The sequence below is a fragment of the Dasypus novemcinctus genome, chromosome X (assembly GCF_030445035.2).
Source record: "Dasypus novemcinctus isolate mDasNov1 chromosome X, mDasNov1.1.hap2, whole genome shotgun sequence".
NCBI classification, from domain to species: domain Eukaryota; kingdom Metazoa; phylum Chordata; class Mammalia; order Cingulata; family Dasypodidae; genus Dasypus; species Dasypus novemcinctus.
In genome coordinates this window covers 6,204,855-6,215,575 of record NC_080704.1, presented here as the reverse complement: position 1 = coordinate 6,215,575, position 10,721 = coordinate 6,204,855, and the positions used below count along the sequence as shown (strand labels likewise).

The 10,721-nt window shown below is 46.9% G+C and overlaps 1 protein-coding gene across 2 annotated transcripts in view; it reads left to right on the top strand.

The window, feature by feature from the left end:
- The first annotated feature begins 2,609 nt into the window (after positions 1-2,609).
- Positions 2,610-10,721, top strand: part of LOC139436191 (neuroligin-4, X-linked) — a 353,424-nt gene continuing 345,312 nt past the window's right edge. For both annotated transcript variants that reach the window (XM_071213275.1, XM_071213274.1), the window contains exon 1: positions 2,610-3,279. The gene's annotated coding sequence lies outside the window, so the exon portion shown is untranslated. The remainder of the gene's footprint in view (positions 3,280-10,721) is intronic.

Genomic DNA, 10,721 nt, shown 5'->3' with positions numbered 1-10,721 from the left:
ATCATTTTAAAGTATAAATGTGATTTTTTTCCTTTCCTACCACGTGTTTAAAATATTTTAGTGGTTCGCCACTGCTTAGCATGGCATTCAAGATCCTCCATAATTAGGTTTCTGAACACTTCTCCACTCTCTTATCTCTCTTCTTTTTATACATTATTCTTCATCCATCTCATACCCTCCCTGTTTCTAACCCCCCTACATGTGTGTTATTGCTGATATGCCCAAGCTATCCTCACAACCTCTTCCTCAACCTCTTCACCCACTCAATTTCCGTTTGCCACTCATTCTCTATTGATGGGACCTCTGCTCTGGATGTGCTTGCTTAAACTTGTCCACCTCCACAGCCTTCTGTGGTCCCCTAGGAATTCATACATGACAGCATTTCTTCATACCTATTTGCAATTTTATATATGTGTGGGCATATGTATACATAGATTTAATATATATATAAGTATATAATATAAACAAGGCCATATCTATATAAATTTTCTATTTTTATGTATTGCTATTGGCTATCTTATCCACTAGAAAGTGTCCATAGTCAAATCAGGAATGTCTTTCTCACAATTGCATTTTCAGTGCTTAGAAGAGTACTGCTACTCAAAAAATACTTGATTAATATATAAATGAATTATTGAACACATTCTTGTCAAAGCCAATGATTTTCTGGTCCATTATAAATCATTGAACTCAAGCTGAGATTCTGCTTCTAAAACTCTACTTTGGTAATTTGGGAAGTGTCTATGTCTAGATCTACGTCTATGTGTGTGTGTATCTATGTCTGTCTGTATCTAAGACTATGTCTAAGACTTTGTCTATGTCTAAGTCTATATCTGTGTCTATGTCATCTAAGACTATGTCTATGTCTAGGACTATGCCTCTGTCTCTATGTCTATGACTATGACTATGTCTATGCCTATGACGTCTACATCTACATCTATGTCTATGTCTATGACCATGTCTACGTGTATGTCTATGTCTACGACTATGTCTATGACTATGTCCATGACCATGACCAGTTCTATGTCTATGTCTATGTCTACGCCTATGACTACGACTATATCTATGACTATGTCTATGGCCATTACTATGTCTAAGTCTAAATCTATGTCGATGTCTATCTATATCTATGTCTACATCTGTCTATGCCTATGACTATGTCTATGTCCATGTCTGTGACTATGTCTATGTCTACATCTATGTTTATGACCATGCCTACATGTATGTCTATGACTATGTCTATGTCTATGACTATGTCTATGTCCATGACTATGTCTACATCTATGTTTATGACCATGTCTACATCTATGTTTATGACCATGTCTACATGTATGTCTATGACTATGTCTATGTCTATGACTATGTCTATGTCCATGACTATGTCTATGTCTACATCTGTTTATGACCATGTCTACATGTATGTCTACGACTATGTCTATGTCTATGACTATGTCTATGTCCATATCTATGATGACTATGTCTATGTCTAAGTCTATGTCCATGTCCACATTGATGTCTATGTCCATGTCCGTGACTATGTCTATAACTATGTCTATGTCCATGTCTACATTGATGTCTATGTCTATGTCTGTCTATAACTATATCTATAAGTATGTCTATGACTATGTCTATGACTGTGTCTATGTCTATGTTTATGACTATGTCTATGTCCATATCTATGATGACTATGTCTATGTCCATGTCCATGACTATGTCTATAACTATGTCTATGTCTATGTTTATAACTGTCTATGTCTATGTCCATGTCTCTGTCTATGACTATGTCTACGTCTATGTCCATTACATTACACCAGCCAACCAAATAATCAGAGCAGGCTGGATGTCTAAGGCGACTGCCTAAATATAGGAACAATTGGGAGAATGCCCCTTGTGTGGTTAGACATGATCTTTCTTCTTCTAGAAATACATTCATAGTCTGTGAAATGACTTTTTTTTTAAAAAGCTAATATTTATTCAGGATTTTTGCTTACCAAGTTCTGTGTTAACTCAGTTATTCATCATGACAATATTATGCAGCGAATACTTGAATCATCTCCTTTTCACAGAAACTGAGATGCCACATCAAAACACAGGCTAAGGTCAGGGGTGACTTAAATCCCAGGAACCTGGTTTCAGAATCTGTGCTCACTACCTGGTGTTATTGGATTGATCACCTAGGAAATTTAGACAGTGCCCAGTTACAGCCAAGTTCACCTAACCCAAAATGAAATACAGCATCCTATCACCAAACTTGAAACTGACTGTGAAAAAGAAACTCCTGGATCCGCAAAGCGAAGCCCTGTATTTAAAAAACAAAACAGAAGAAAACAAAAACAAAACGGGCCAATTCCAGGAACACCCCCCCAATATTTTATTTATAAAAACCAACCCTGCCTGAGCACCACCCAGAAAGCATGCGCTAGCTCATCTCTCAGCCCCATCCTCCGAGCACAGAGAGGTCCTGTCCGTGTGCAGACGTACATTCCGATTTCGCTGCCTTGAAGAAATGACATCATTGCTTCCCGATATAATTACAATAACGCAGCCCCGGGAACAGTACCATCTTTGTGTGACCACCGGGGATAGCTCCTCCCTGCTGGCGCGCTCGGAAAAATGAGGCCTTAAATCGTTCAAGTTGTTTGCAAATACTGTAGCGCCGGGGTGGGGGGCTGGAGAGCATTGGCATCGCCCTGAGAAGCTGCGGAGCCCGGAATGAGGATTTCTGGGGCCCCCGGCCCAGACTCCTTGTGCGCCCATGCACCTGCTCCGCGCGCGCGGGTACCCGGGGGCCACCCTGGTTTGCCCTGGATGAGCTGCTCTTTGCATTAGGTTGTAGCTGAAGATGTGGTTTCTGTAGTGATGAGGCCGTGCGCCGACACCCATTGGCTGCTGGTTTTGTAAATTTCGTTCAGTTTGGTCCAATCGCAGCCGCGGAGCGAGGCAGTCAGCAGCACTCGCTGCTCAATCTCTCTTTTTCTTGCCGACCCGTCTCTCTCCCCCGTCTCTGTCTGTGGGTAAAGAGCCCTCATTCAGTCCTCCCTGCTCCGGCTGGAATGCGCTTTCTTCCCGATTTTAATGCCACCGACCGCAGGAATCAAGAATTTCCTCCAAACGCCGGTTTGGGTGCCGGGGCCATTCCTTTGAAAGGTGGCAAATTTACTCGGGCTTCCAGAAGGGAAATAACGTCCTCCTGAATCATATACCTCGGTGACGGTTCTCCAGAAAAATCTGGACGTGTGAAAAAGGACACACAGACGGTGCAGCTTCCCCACCGCTAAGGTAAGCGCTGGGTTCCGATGTCTCTGGGTTATTTTATGTTTTTAAAACCGTTGAAACATTTTGACTTGCCTTTGCCTCTCCCCCCCCCCGCCCCCCCAACAAAGGGTGATAAGCCTCACGGCAGACATTTGAGCTTCACTTCATCTGATATTTATTATTATTCATTTTATTTCATTTTGCGTATTGGCCCCGTACTTTCTCCCATCTGCCGCCCGATTTCTAAGGTGTGGGTGGGCGTACGGCCACGCGTGTACGCCTGTCCTGTGCAAGCCGTGCTTGGCCCCCCCTCCCCAGACAGAAACAGTGGATTTTATTCTGATTTTTTTATAAAAAAAGAGAGAGAGACCCCCGTCGTTGGTAAGCGTTTTGCTGCAATCAGCTATTTTGAACGGCTCCGGGGCCGGTGTGTGATGTGTTTACAAAGTAGCTCTGCCTTCCGTACAAATAAACAGAGGAGTGTGGCGGGGAGGGGGGAGAAATGTATATCTGCAGTACCGGGAGAGAAGGAGCCAAACGGCAGGGCTCTGCAAACCCGGTCTTGGTGAAAACGGCCAGAGGACTTCTAGAAACTGTGAGCGCCCGGGGCTCTTTTTTTTTTCCCCCTCATTCTGTAAGGAAACTGTCAGCTCCCACCTCCTGGGCTTCTTTTTTTTTTGGAGTGAAAAAGGGGAAACAGTTTGCTGAGAGGTCGCATTAAGCGGGATTTATCCCCCCCTCTTTCATTCGCTCGGCTCGGCTAGGGGAAGATGACGGCTGCGAGGCACGAAGCGGCGCACGTGATGGATTAGGACAGGGGCTGGGGGTTGCTGGGGGGGGGGGGGGGGATCGCATCGGGGCGCGCTGGGGACCCCGGGTGCCGGCGACGGCGCGGTGGCTTCGCGCTGCTCCCTGCGCAGAGCCGGGGAGCGCGCGGCGTGCCCTCCCTGGCCGTGCGCGTGGGCTGGGGGGGTGGGGAGGCCAGCTGCAGATGCGGGCAGCGGGCGGCTCGGCTTCTCCGCGAGCCTTGGGATCTGGACCAAGCCAGGGGGTGCAGCTCCGGCGCCGCGCGGGGCGCGGGCTCCAGGCTGCCGACTGCCCGATTCTCCCGGGGGCAGGAAAAGTTGGGCGCCGCGGGGACAGGCGCCGCGCGTCCCGGCCCGGGCCTCTGGGGCATCCGGAGCCCCACCGGTGTCCACAGAAAAACCCCGGGCCCGGGGAGGGAACCCGCGGGGGCGCGAGGCCCTGCAGTGCCCCTGCCCCCGGGGGTGGGCGCAGGCCGTCTGGGGAGTTGGTTCTAAACCCGTGGGCCACCCCGACGAGCCTTGCAGCAACCCCCCGGGAGCCCAGAGCTCTCCTCTGCCGCGCGCTTCAAATAACGCACCCCCGGCCCGCTTTCTGAAACCGATTTCACCCCCACCCCACCCCCAATCCCGCTTAAGCCGCCGGCCCGCCCCCCCCCCCCCACTTGGGTGGGTAGACCTGATCCAACAAAGATCCACCAAACACGCAGCGCACGGTGGGGACGCGGGGCTTTGAGGGCGAGAGGCCGCGGAGCCACCCGAAAGAGCAGGTGAACTTGAGCCCCCCCGCCCCCGCCCAAGGCCGCAGCGGAGGCGCCACCGGCCTGCGCCCCGCACCCGGAGGGCCCGACCTGCGGAATGGCGCGCGGGGTTGGGGGGGGTGGGGAGCAAATGTGACTGTCGCTCGCCCGCAGGTGACGCAGGGGTGGGGGGGCTTCTTGAGACGAGGGGGGCTACCTTCCTCGCCCGCGGGCCCTTCCTACCCCATCCCGCCCCCTCCCACTCTTGCGGACCGGCGCCCGCCCCCTCCCCCGGGCGCACCCGGAGCGCCTTCCTTTCTTCGCGCTCCGCCGCACTGCCGAGGCCCGCTGGCCTGGGGTCTCCCGGGCCGGCCCCCGCGGCCCCGCGCCCCGCGCAGCCGGGGCCAGGGCGCGCACCATTCCGGCGCCTGCTGGCTGCCCAGACACAGCGCCCTTTCTTCCCGGAGCAGCAGGGGCGGGAGACGGGGGGGTGGTCATTCCAGCCCCCGCGCACCCACGCACCCGGGCCGGGACCACCCTGGGAACGCTCTGAGCATCCCCCTCTCCCGCCCCAGGCTTTCCCCCGACCCCAAGGCTGCGGGGCCCCGGGTCTGGGATTCCTCCGGAGCGGACCGGCAGGTGCGGGCCTCCCTTTCTGTATTACCGAGGCCGCCGGGCCGGTGTCCCCGGGCTGGCGGGTTGGCAGGCGCAGGAGGCGCCCTCGGCGGCGTGGGGGCGACCCGCGCTGCGCCCTGGCTGATGGCGTGCGCCCGCGCTGGGCGTGCGCGCCGGCTGAGCGCAACCCACCCGGCGCGCCAGCCTGGGGCGGCCAGGGCGCGGGACTCCCCGCCGGTCCCCTGGACCCAACTTCAGAAATTTGGGGTGAGGGCCGCGTCGGGGGGGAGGGGAGGGACGGAGCGGAGCAGGTGCTGTTCTTGCCAGCAGATTCCACAAGGTGGTGGTGTGGATTTTCCTTTTGATTTTGACTTTTTATTTTATTTTTTCTCCTTGGTCAGTCGTGGGGGGGGGGGGGGGATCCGGCTTGATGGGCTCCTGTCCTGTCATCTCCGAAGGGCTCCAGTGCTGGCGGGGCCCAAACGGGAAGGGAAAGGGTTGCATTTAGCTGTTCTCCAAAGGGGAGTGGTGCGGGCTGGCTGCCTTCTGGAAATCAGCACCCTGAAAAACGGGGGACACACACACCCCAAAAAAACAGAAGGGAAAGAATAAAGTTTAGGGAGACCTAGTTTTCTTGCAGGAGCGGAATTGCCAGTTGGTGTAGGCGCTCTCGGGCAGCAGAGAATGCGGGCTGAGGAAGGCGTTGGCAGGAAGCTCCCTCGCCTGGAAATTAAAAGAGCAGGATTGAAGCGCCGGCAGCTGCGAGCGGGCCGCTGCGTTTGAATTGAGACGCTTGGCGTTTACCTAGAGAATGGCAGCGCCTGGAGATATGTAAAGAAATCTGCATTTTTGTGGGGGGAGGGCATGTGGTTCGTGCCTTTCGTTGGCTGTGGAAGATCTTCACTGCAATCTTCAAGTTGAGGATAGCTTTTCCTGGGTAGACGGAAGGGAAGGTTGAAAAGATCTTAGCACATGATTGCATCCATCTTTTTTTTTTTCCTGAGAATAAAACATGGAATTTTATGTGTCCCCAAATTAAGAATTTCGTGGAAGCCTCTGCACATATATCTCAGGTTAGAGGTTCAATATTCTGCTAACCAAGTCAATAGGAGATGACTTTTTAAATTTCGGCAGTTTTAAAGTCTATCTTCCCTGACATGGAAGAAAATAATCAGACCTAATATAGCAAGTGAGAAATTACTTCATCAGTTTTAGATCACTGGATTGGAATGAGAGGTTTAGTTTTTGGAAACCGGAATGATTTTCTAGCAGGGATTCAATGATAATTGCGTTTTCATAATGATGACAGTGTTCAGATGATGCTCCTAAGGTGTTGTGTTTAGCTATATTTTTCTTGGGTGGGAGAATTGTAGCTTTCCTGTGTGTGTGTGTGTTTTAAATAATGCTGAACGTACAGTTCAGTCAATTTTTAACCAAACCTAAAAATAGAAAGGATTCTTGGTAAGTGATTTATTGCTGTATAACACGGATCAGACAAATATCTTAATGCTATCAAATTTACAAGGGAATAGATTGGAACCTACTGGAAAGCTCTTTTGGGGGAGTGGCAGCAGAGTGTGGTCTGGAATGTAGACGAATGATAAGTATACACAGGGTTTTTCCCTTTTTCTATATTTGAGCTCATTTTTTTCCTTTGTAGCATTTTGTGGAAAGTGTTTGCTTTCTGTATAAAGAAGCTTTCAGGACTCCACGTTTCATTGCGTTCAGAATGTGAAAGGATCTCTTTAGGAATTCTTTAGAGTATTGTTCTAGGACTACCACCACCACCACCACAAAACACAAATGGGAGGTTCTCCCAAATGTAAATATTCAAATGAATGGTCTCCCTTTAAAAGTCTTCCATTTCAGGTGGCTCTCCATCCTTTCTACTTGTATTAAATGTTTGGATATTGTCAATAATATAACGACAGAATTTATTAAATTCAAATGAAGTAGCAATATAAAAAATATTTTAAGTTCCTTACACCCTTTCTCTGAAGATACACAGGTTGGTTTATGTTAAACATTCTTATTCAAACCTGGAGAAGAGTGATTCCAATATGTCAGTCAAGTGTAAGGAACGTATTTCTGGTTATGCACACAATCGAAGTAGTCAAAAGTAGTGCTTTTTGCCTTTAACAACAAACAATTTTTATTCCCCAAAGAGGCGATGTTGGAATTGGTTGCCTTTTTGATGTCTGAATACATTAATGTTCTGAATACAATCTTTTTGGAGAGGTATCATTGCTTAGAAAATCATGTTAAAGAATCACATTAAAGACAGATTGTCTTCTCCAGACAGCACCTGATTTCTCTAAGTTGTCACCTACCAATTTCAAATCAAAGATAAGGAACTGTGCCCAGTGAGTTACAGGAACGTAGAGTCAAAATCGAAGCCCACCTGTATAGAAAATTGAGTTATCCGTTCTGCACTATCATAACACTCAATGAGTATTTGCCAGTTTTTTTGAGTTCTCGAAACAACCTCCATTTGGCCTCAAAATCACTCTGTTCTTGGCCAAAGGAATGGCATTATAGGAAACTGGTCCTCCTTTTTCTTGGGTGGGGGATCTAATACGAATGTACAAGGAAAAAAAAAGGCACTGCCTAAAAATGTGACATTTTGCCATGTACAAGCTTGGGATAAATCCATATGAAGATTTCTCTTCATGGTAGATATAATAAAGAATCAAAGAAAAAGACTTGTAAAATCGGTACATATGTAGAAGGTTGGGGGTAGAGGATAGGTGGGTTTGGAGATTTCAAACTTCAGGCATTCAGTGTTGAGGTCACCTGTCCCAGGTGAGTGTAGAACACCTGTGCTGTCAGGTGAGTGCAGAACACCTGAGCTCCATACAGCAGAGCTGTGGAAACTGGGCTGTCCTTTCCAAACTGAACTTCTTTCCTGGGCCAAACCACTTTCCTTCCTCCCAGAAATGCTGCCTGAAGGAAAACAAAACAAACCCCAAAAAAGTAAAAAAATAGAGTAAAACGAGGTTTTATCAAATTTATTCCAGAAAGGAAAAGCATAATCCTTGTATAATTTAGAAAGGAGACTACACGAAAGGAAACCTGGAGATAGATTGGTTAAGGAATACATTTCAAGTAGGAAAATCTTTATTCCAGGAGAGTGCTAATGAAATGACATGTGATTTCACAGCTCTTTGGGAATATGGAGAAATGACCTAAAGTTTTGTTTGGGTTATTTTTTTAAAAATGTACTCTCTATAAATGGCAATTTGTCACAGAAACAGAGTGCTATTTTTGGATTGCAATCAGCCTTCTTGGTTCTGCCTGTGAATATTTGTGATCATTTCAGTTGCAAGATGCTACCACCTGATTGGATGAGATCGTGGATCCCACTTTAAAAAAAAAAAAAGTCTGCACATCTCTTAGGCTGCAAACCATCCCTCATCCTGCCTGATTTTCTGTTTCTGCTTTTATTTGTTTGTGTTTGTGTGTGTGTGTGTGTGTGTGCATTTCAGGGGGGCACATATTTTACAGATCTCTTTAAAGTGTGAGTATGCACATTCTTCTAAATCACAGAGGAAAGAAACTTGGCTTGTTTAATGTTGTCTTACCTGATACGTTTTTGGATCCTTAAAAAAAAAGAAAATAGAGAACCAAACTAATGAAATTGGAATTGTCACCAATCAAAAGTATCACAGGGAATTGATGAATATTTTGCAAAGTATGACAAAGGTTTCCTTTGTTTTGCTATAGTTGTGGTTGGATTTGTACAAGGGATCATTTTCATGTTTAACATTGCAACATCACCAACATTCTGTTCAGACCTGCGGGATGGGATCCTGATGTCTTAGTGGCTTGTCACAGTTGGCAAAGAGCAGAGCCAACTGTGCTCTCAGAAGTGGCAGGGGTGTGGCATTGGGGTGGGGGTGGGGTACACTGAACAGAACCCCATTGAGATCCAGTGCCTTTATTGTTTTCAAAATTTTACAACTTACAATGCATATAAATCTATGAATGGACTTGTGGGAAACACATAAAGAGACATTTTTTACAAATATATAAACATACATCATTGTTCTAAGTCAGATTCACCTTCATGATCTAAAGGCACGTGATGAAGGTTGAGTGTGTACACACATGTTCATATACATATGGATATGCACATATACTGTCGTACTTCTTCAGCCATTGCATTACATGAGATAAAAACAAAGTTAAAAAGATACCTGAACGAAAAATGTGATTGTCCATTAGTCATTTTCCTTTTCTTCAAAAGTAGGTTTGATTTAAAATGTCTGAATTCAAGTTACCCAAGATCTCTCTGTCTTTCTCTTCTGCTTCTAAAAAAGATGCTGTAGCCTGTGCTGAACCTATATAAATATATGGAATACAATCCTGCCCAGCAACATTTCACCCTATTGCAGACTGGGATGGAGAAACGACAGCTTTCAGGAGAACAAAACTGGAACTCTTTAAGGAATGCGAGCTACTCTTTTTACCTGCCTTTGCAGGAGAGGCATGCCTTTATTTTATTTTTATTTTTGGAGCCTAATGGTCCCTGCGGGCGGATGGTTCCCAAAGCATGTGGCACACTCATTTGAGCATTGTATTAACTTCTGGAACCCCGTGTTCAATTGGAATAAACGCAAAGAAGTTTGAAGTCACAAAGCTGAGAAATTCCTAACAGCCTCTGATTGTCTTGTACCCCTTTTCCCCCTGTGCTCCTTTGTCCCCTGCAGAGCTGGTCTGCTCATCCACAATGCCACTGAGAAGCTTTGGAAAGTCCCAGCGGATAGTATCCACACCTGTGAATTGATTCAAGTCCATTTCTTGGGCTGGGTTTTAGCTTCACCACCAGCACAGGTTCTTTAGAACGACGATTACATATCACACAGAAGCACTGTCAATATTCTGGTGTATAGAAATAAGTGGTCTCCAGACAATTAGAACGACAAACAGCTTATTTCGTGAAATAGTGTTTTTTGGGGAGGGGGAGCAAGTTCTATCTAGGAAATCCTCATCATCTAGACTACTATATTTCAAAATTCATTGGAAAGCCTCTTTAAGAACAAATTTGAAATGCATTTTCTGGAACAAACTGTTATACTGATGAGTAGATTTCCAGGGTGTACCATAATAGTTACATTTAATGATTCACAGAAGTTACAATGTTGCATTCAAGTGACAGCAGAAGAGCTGCTCATGGTATTAAGATAGGAAGACTACATAATTGACCAAAATTGGGAAGCAGACTTGGCCCAATGGATAGGGCGTTCCCTTACCACATGGGAGGTCCGTGGTTCAAAACCCGGGCCTCCTTGACCTGCGTGGAGCTGGC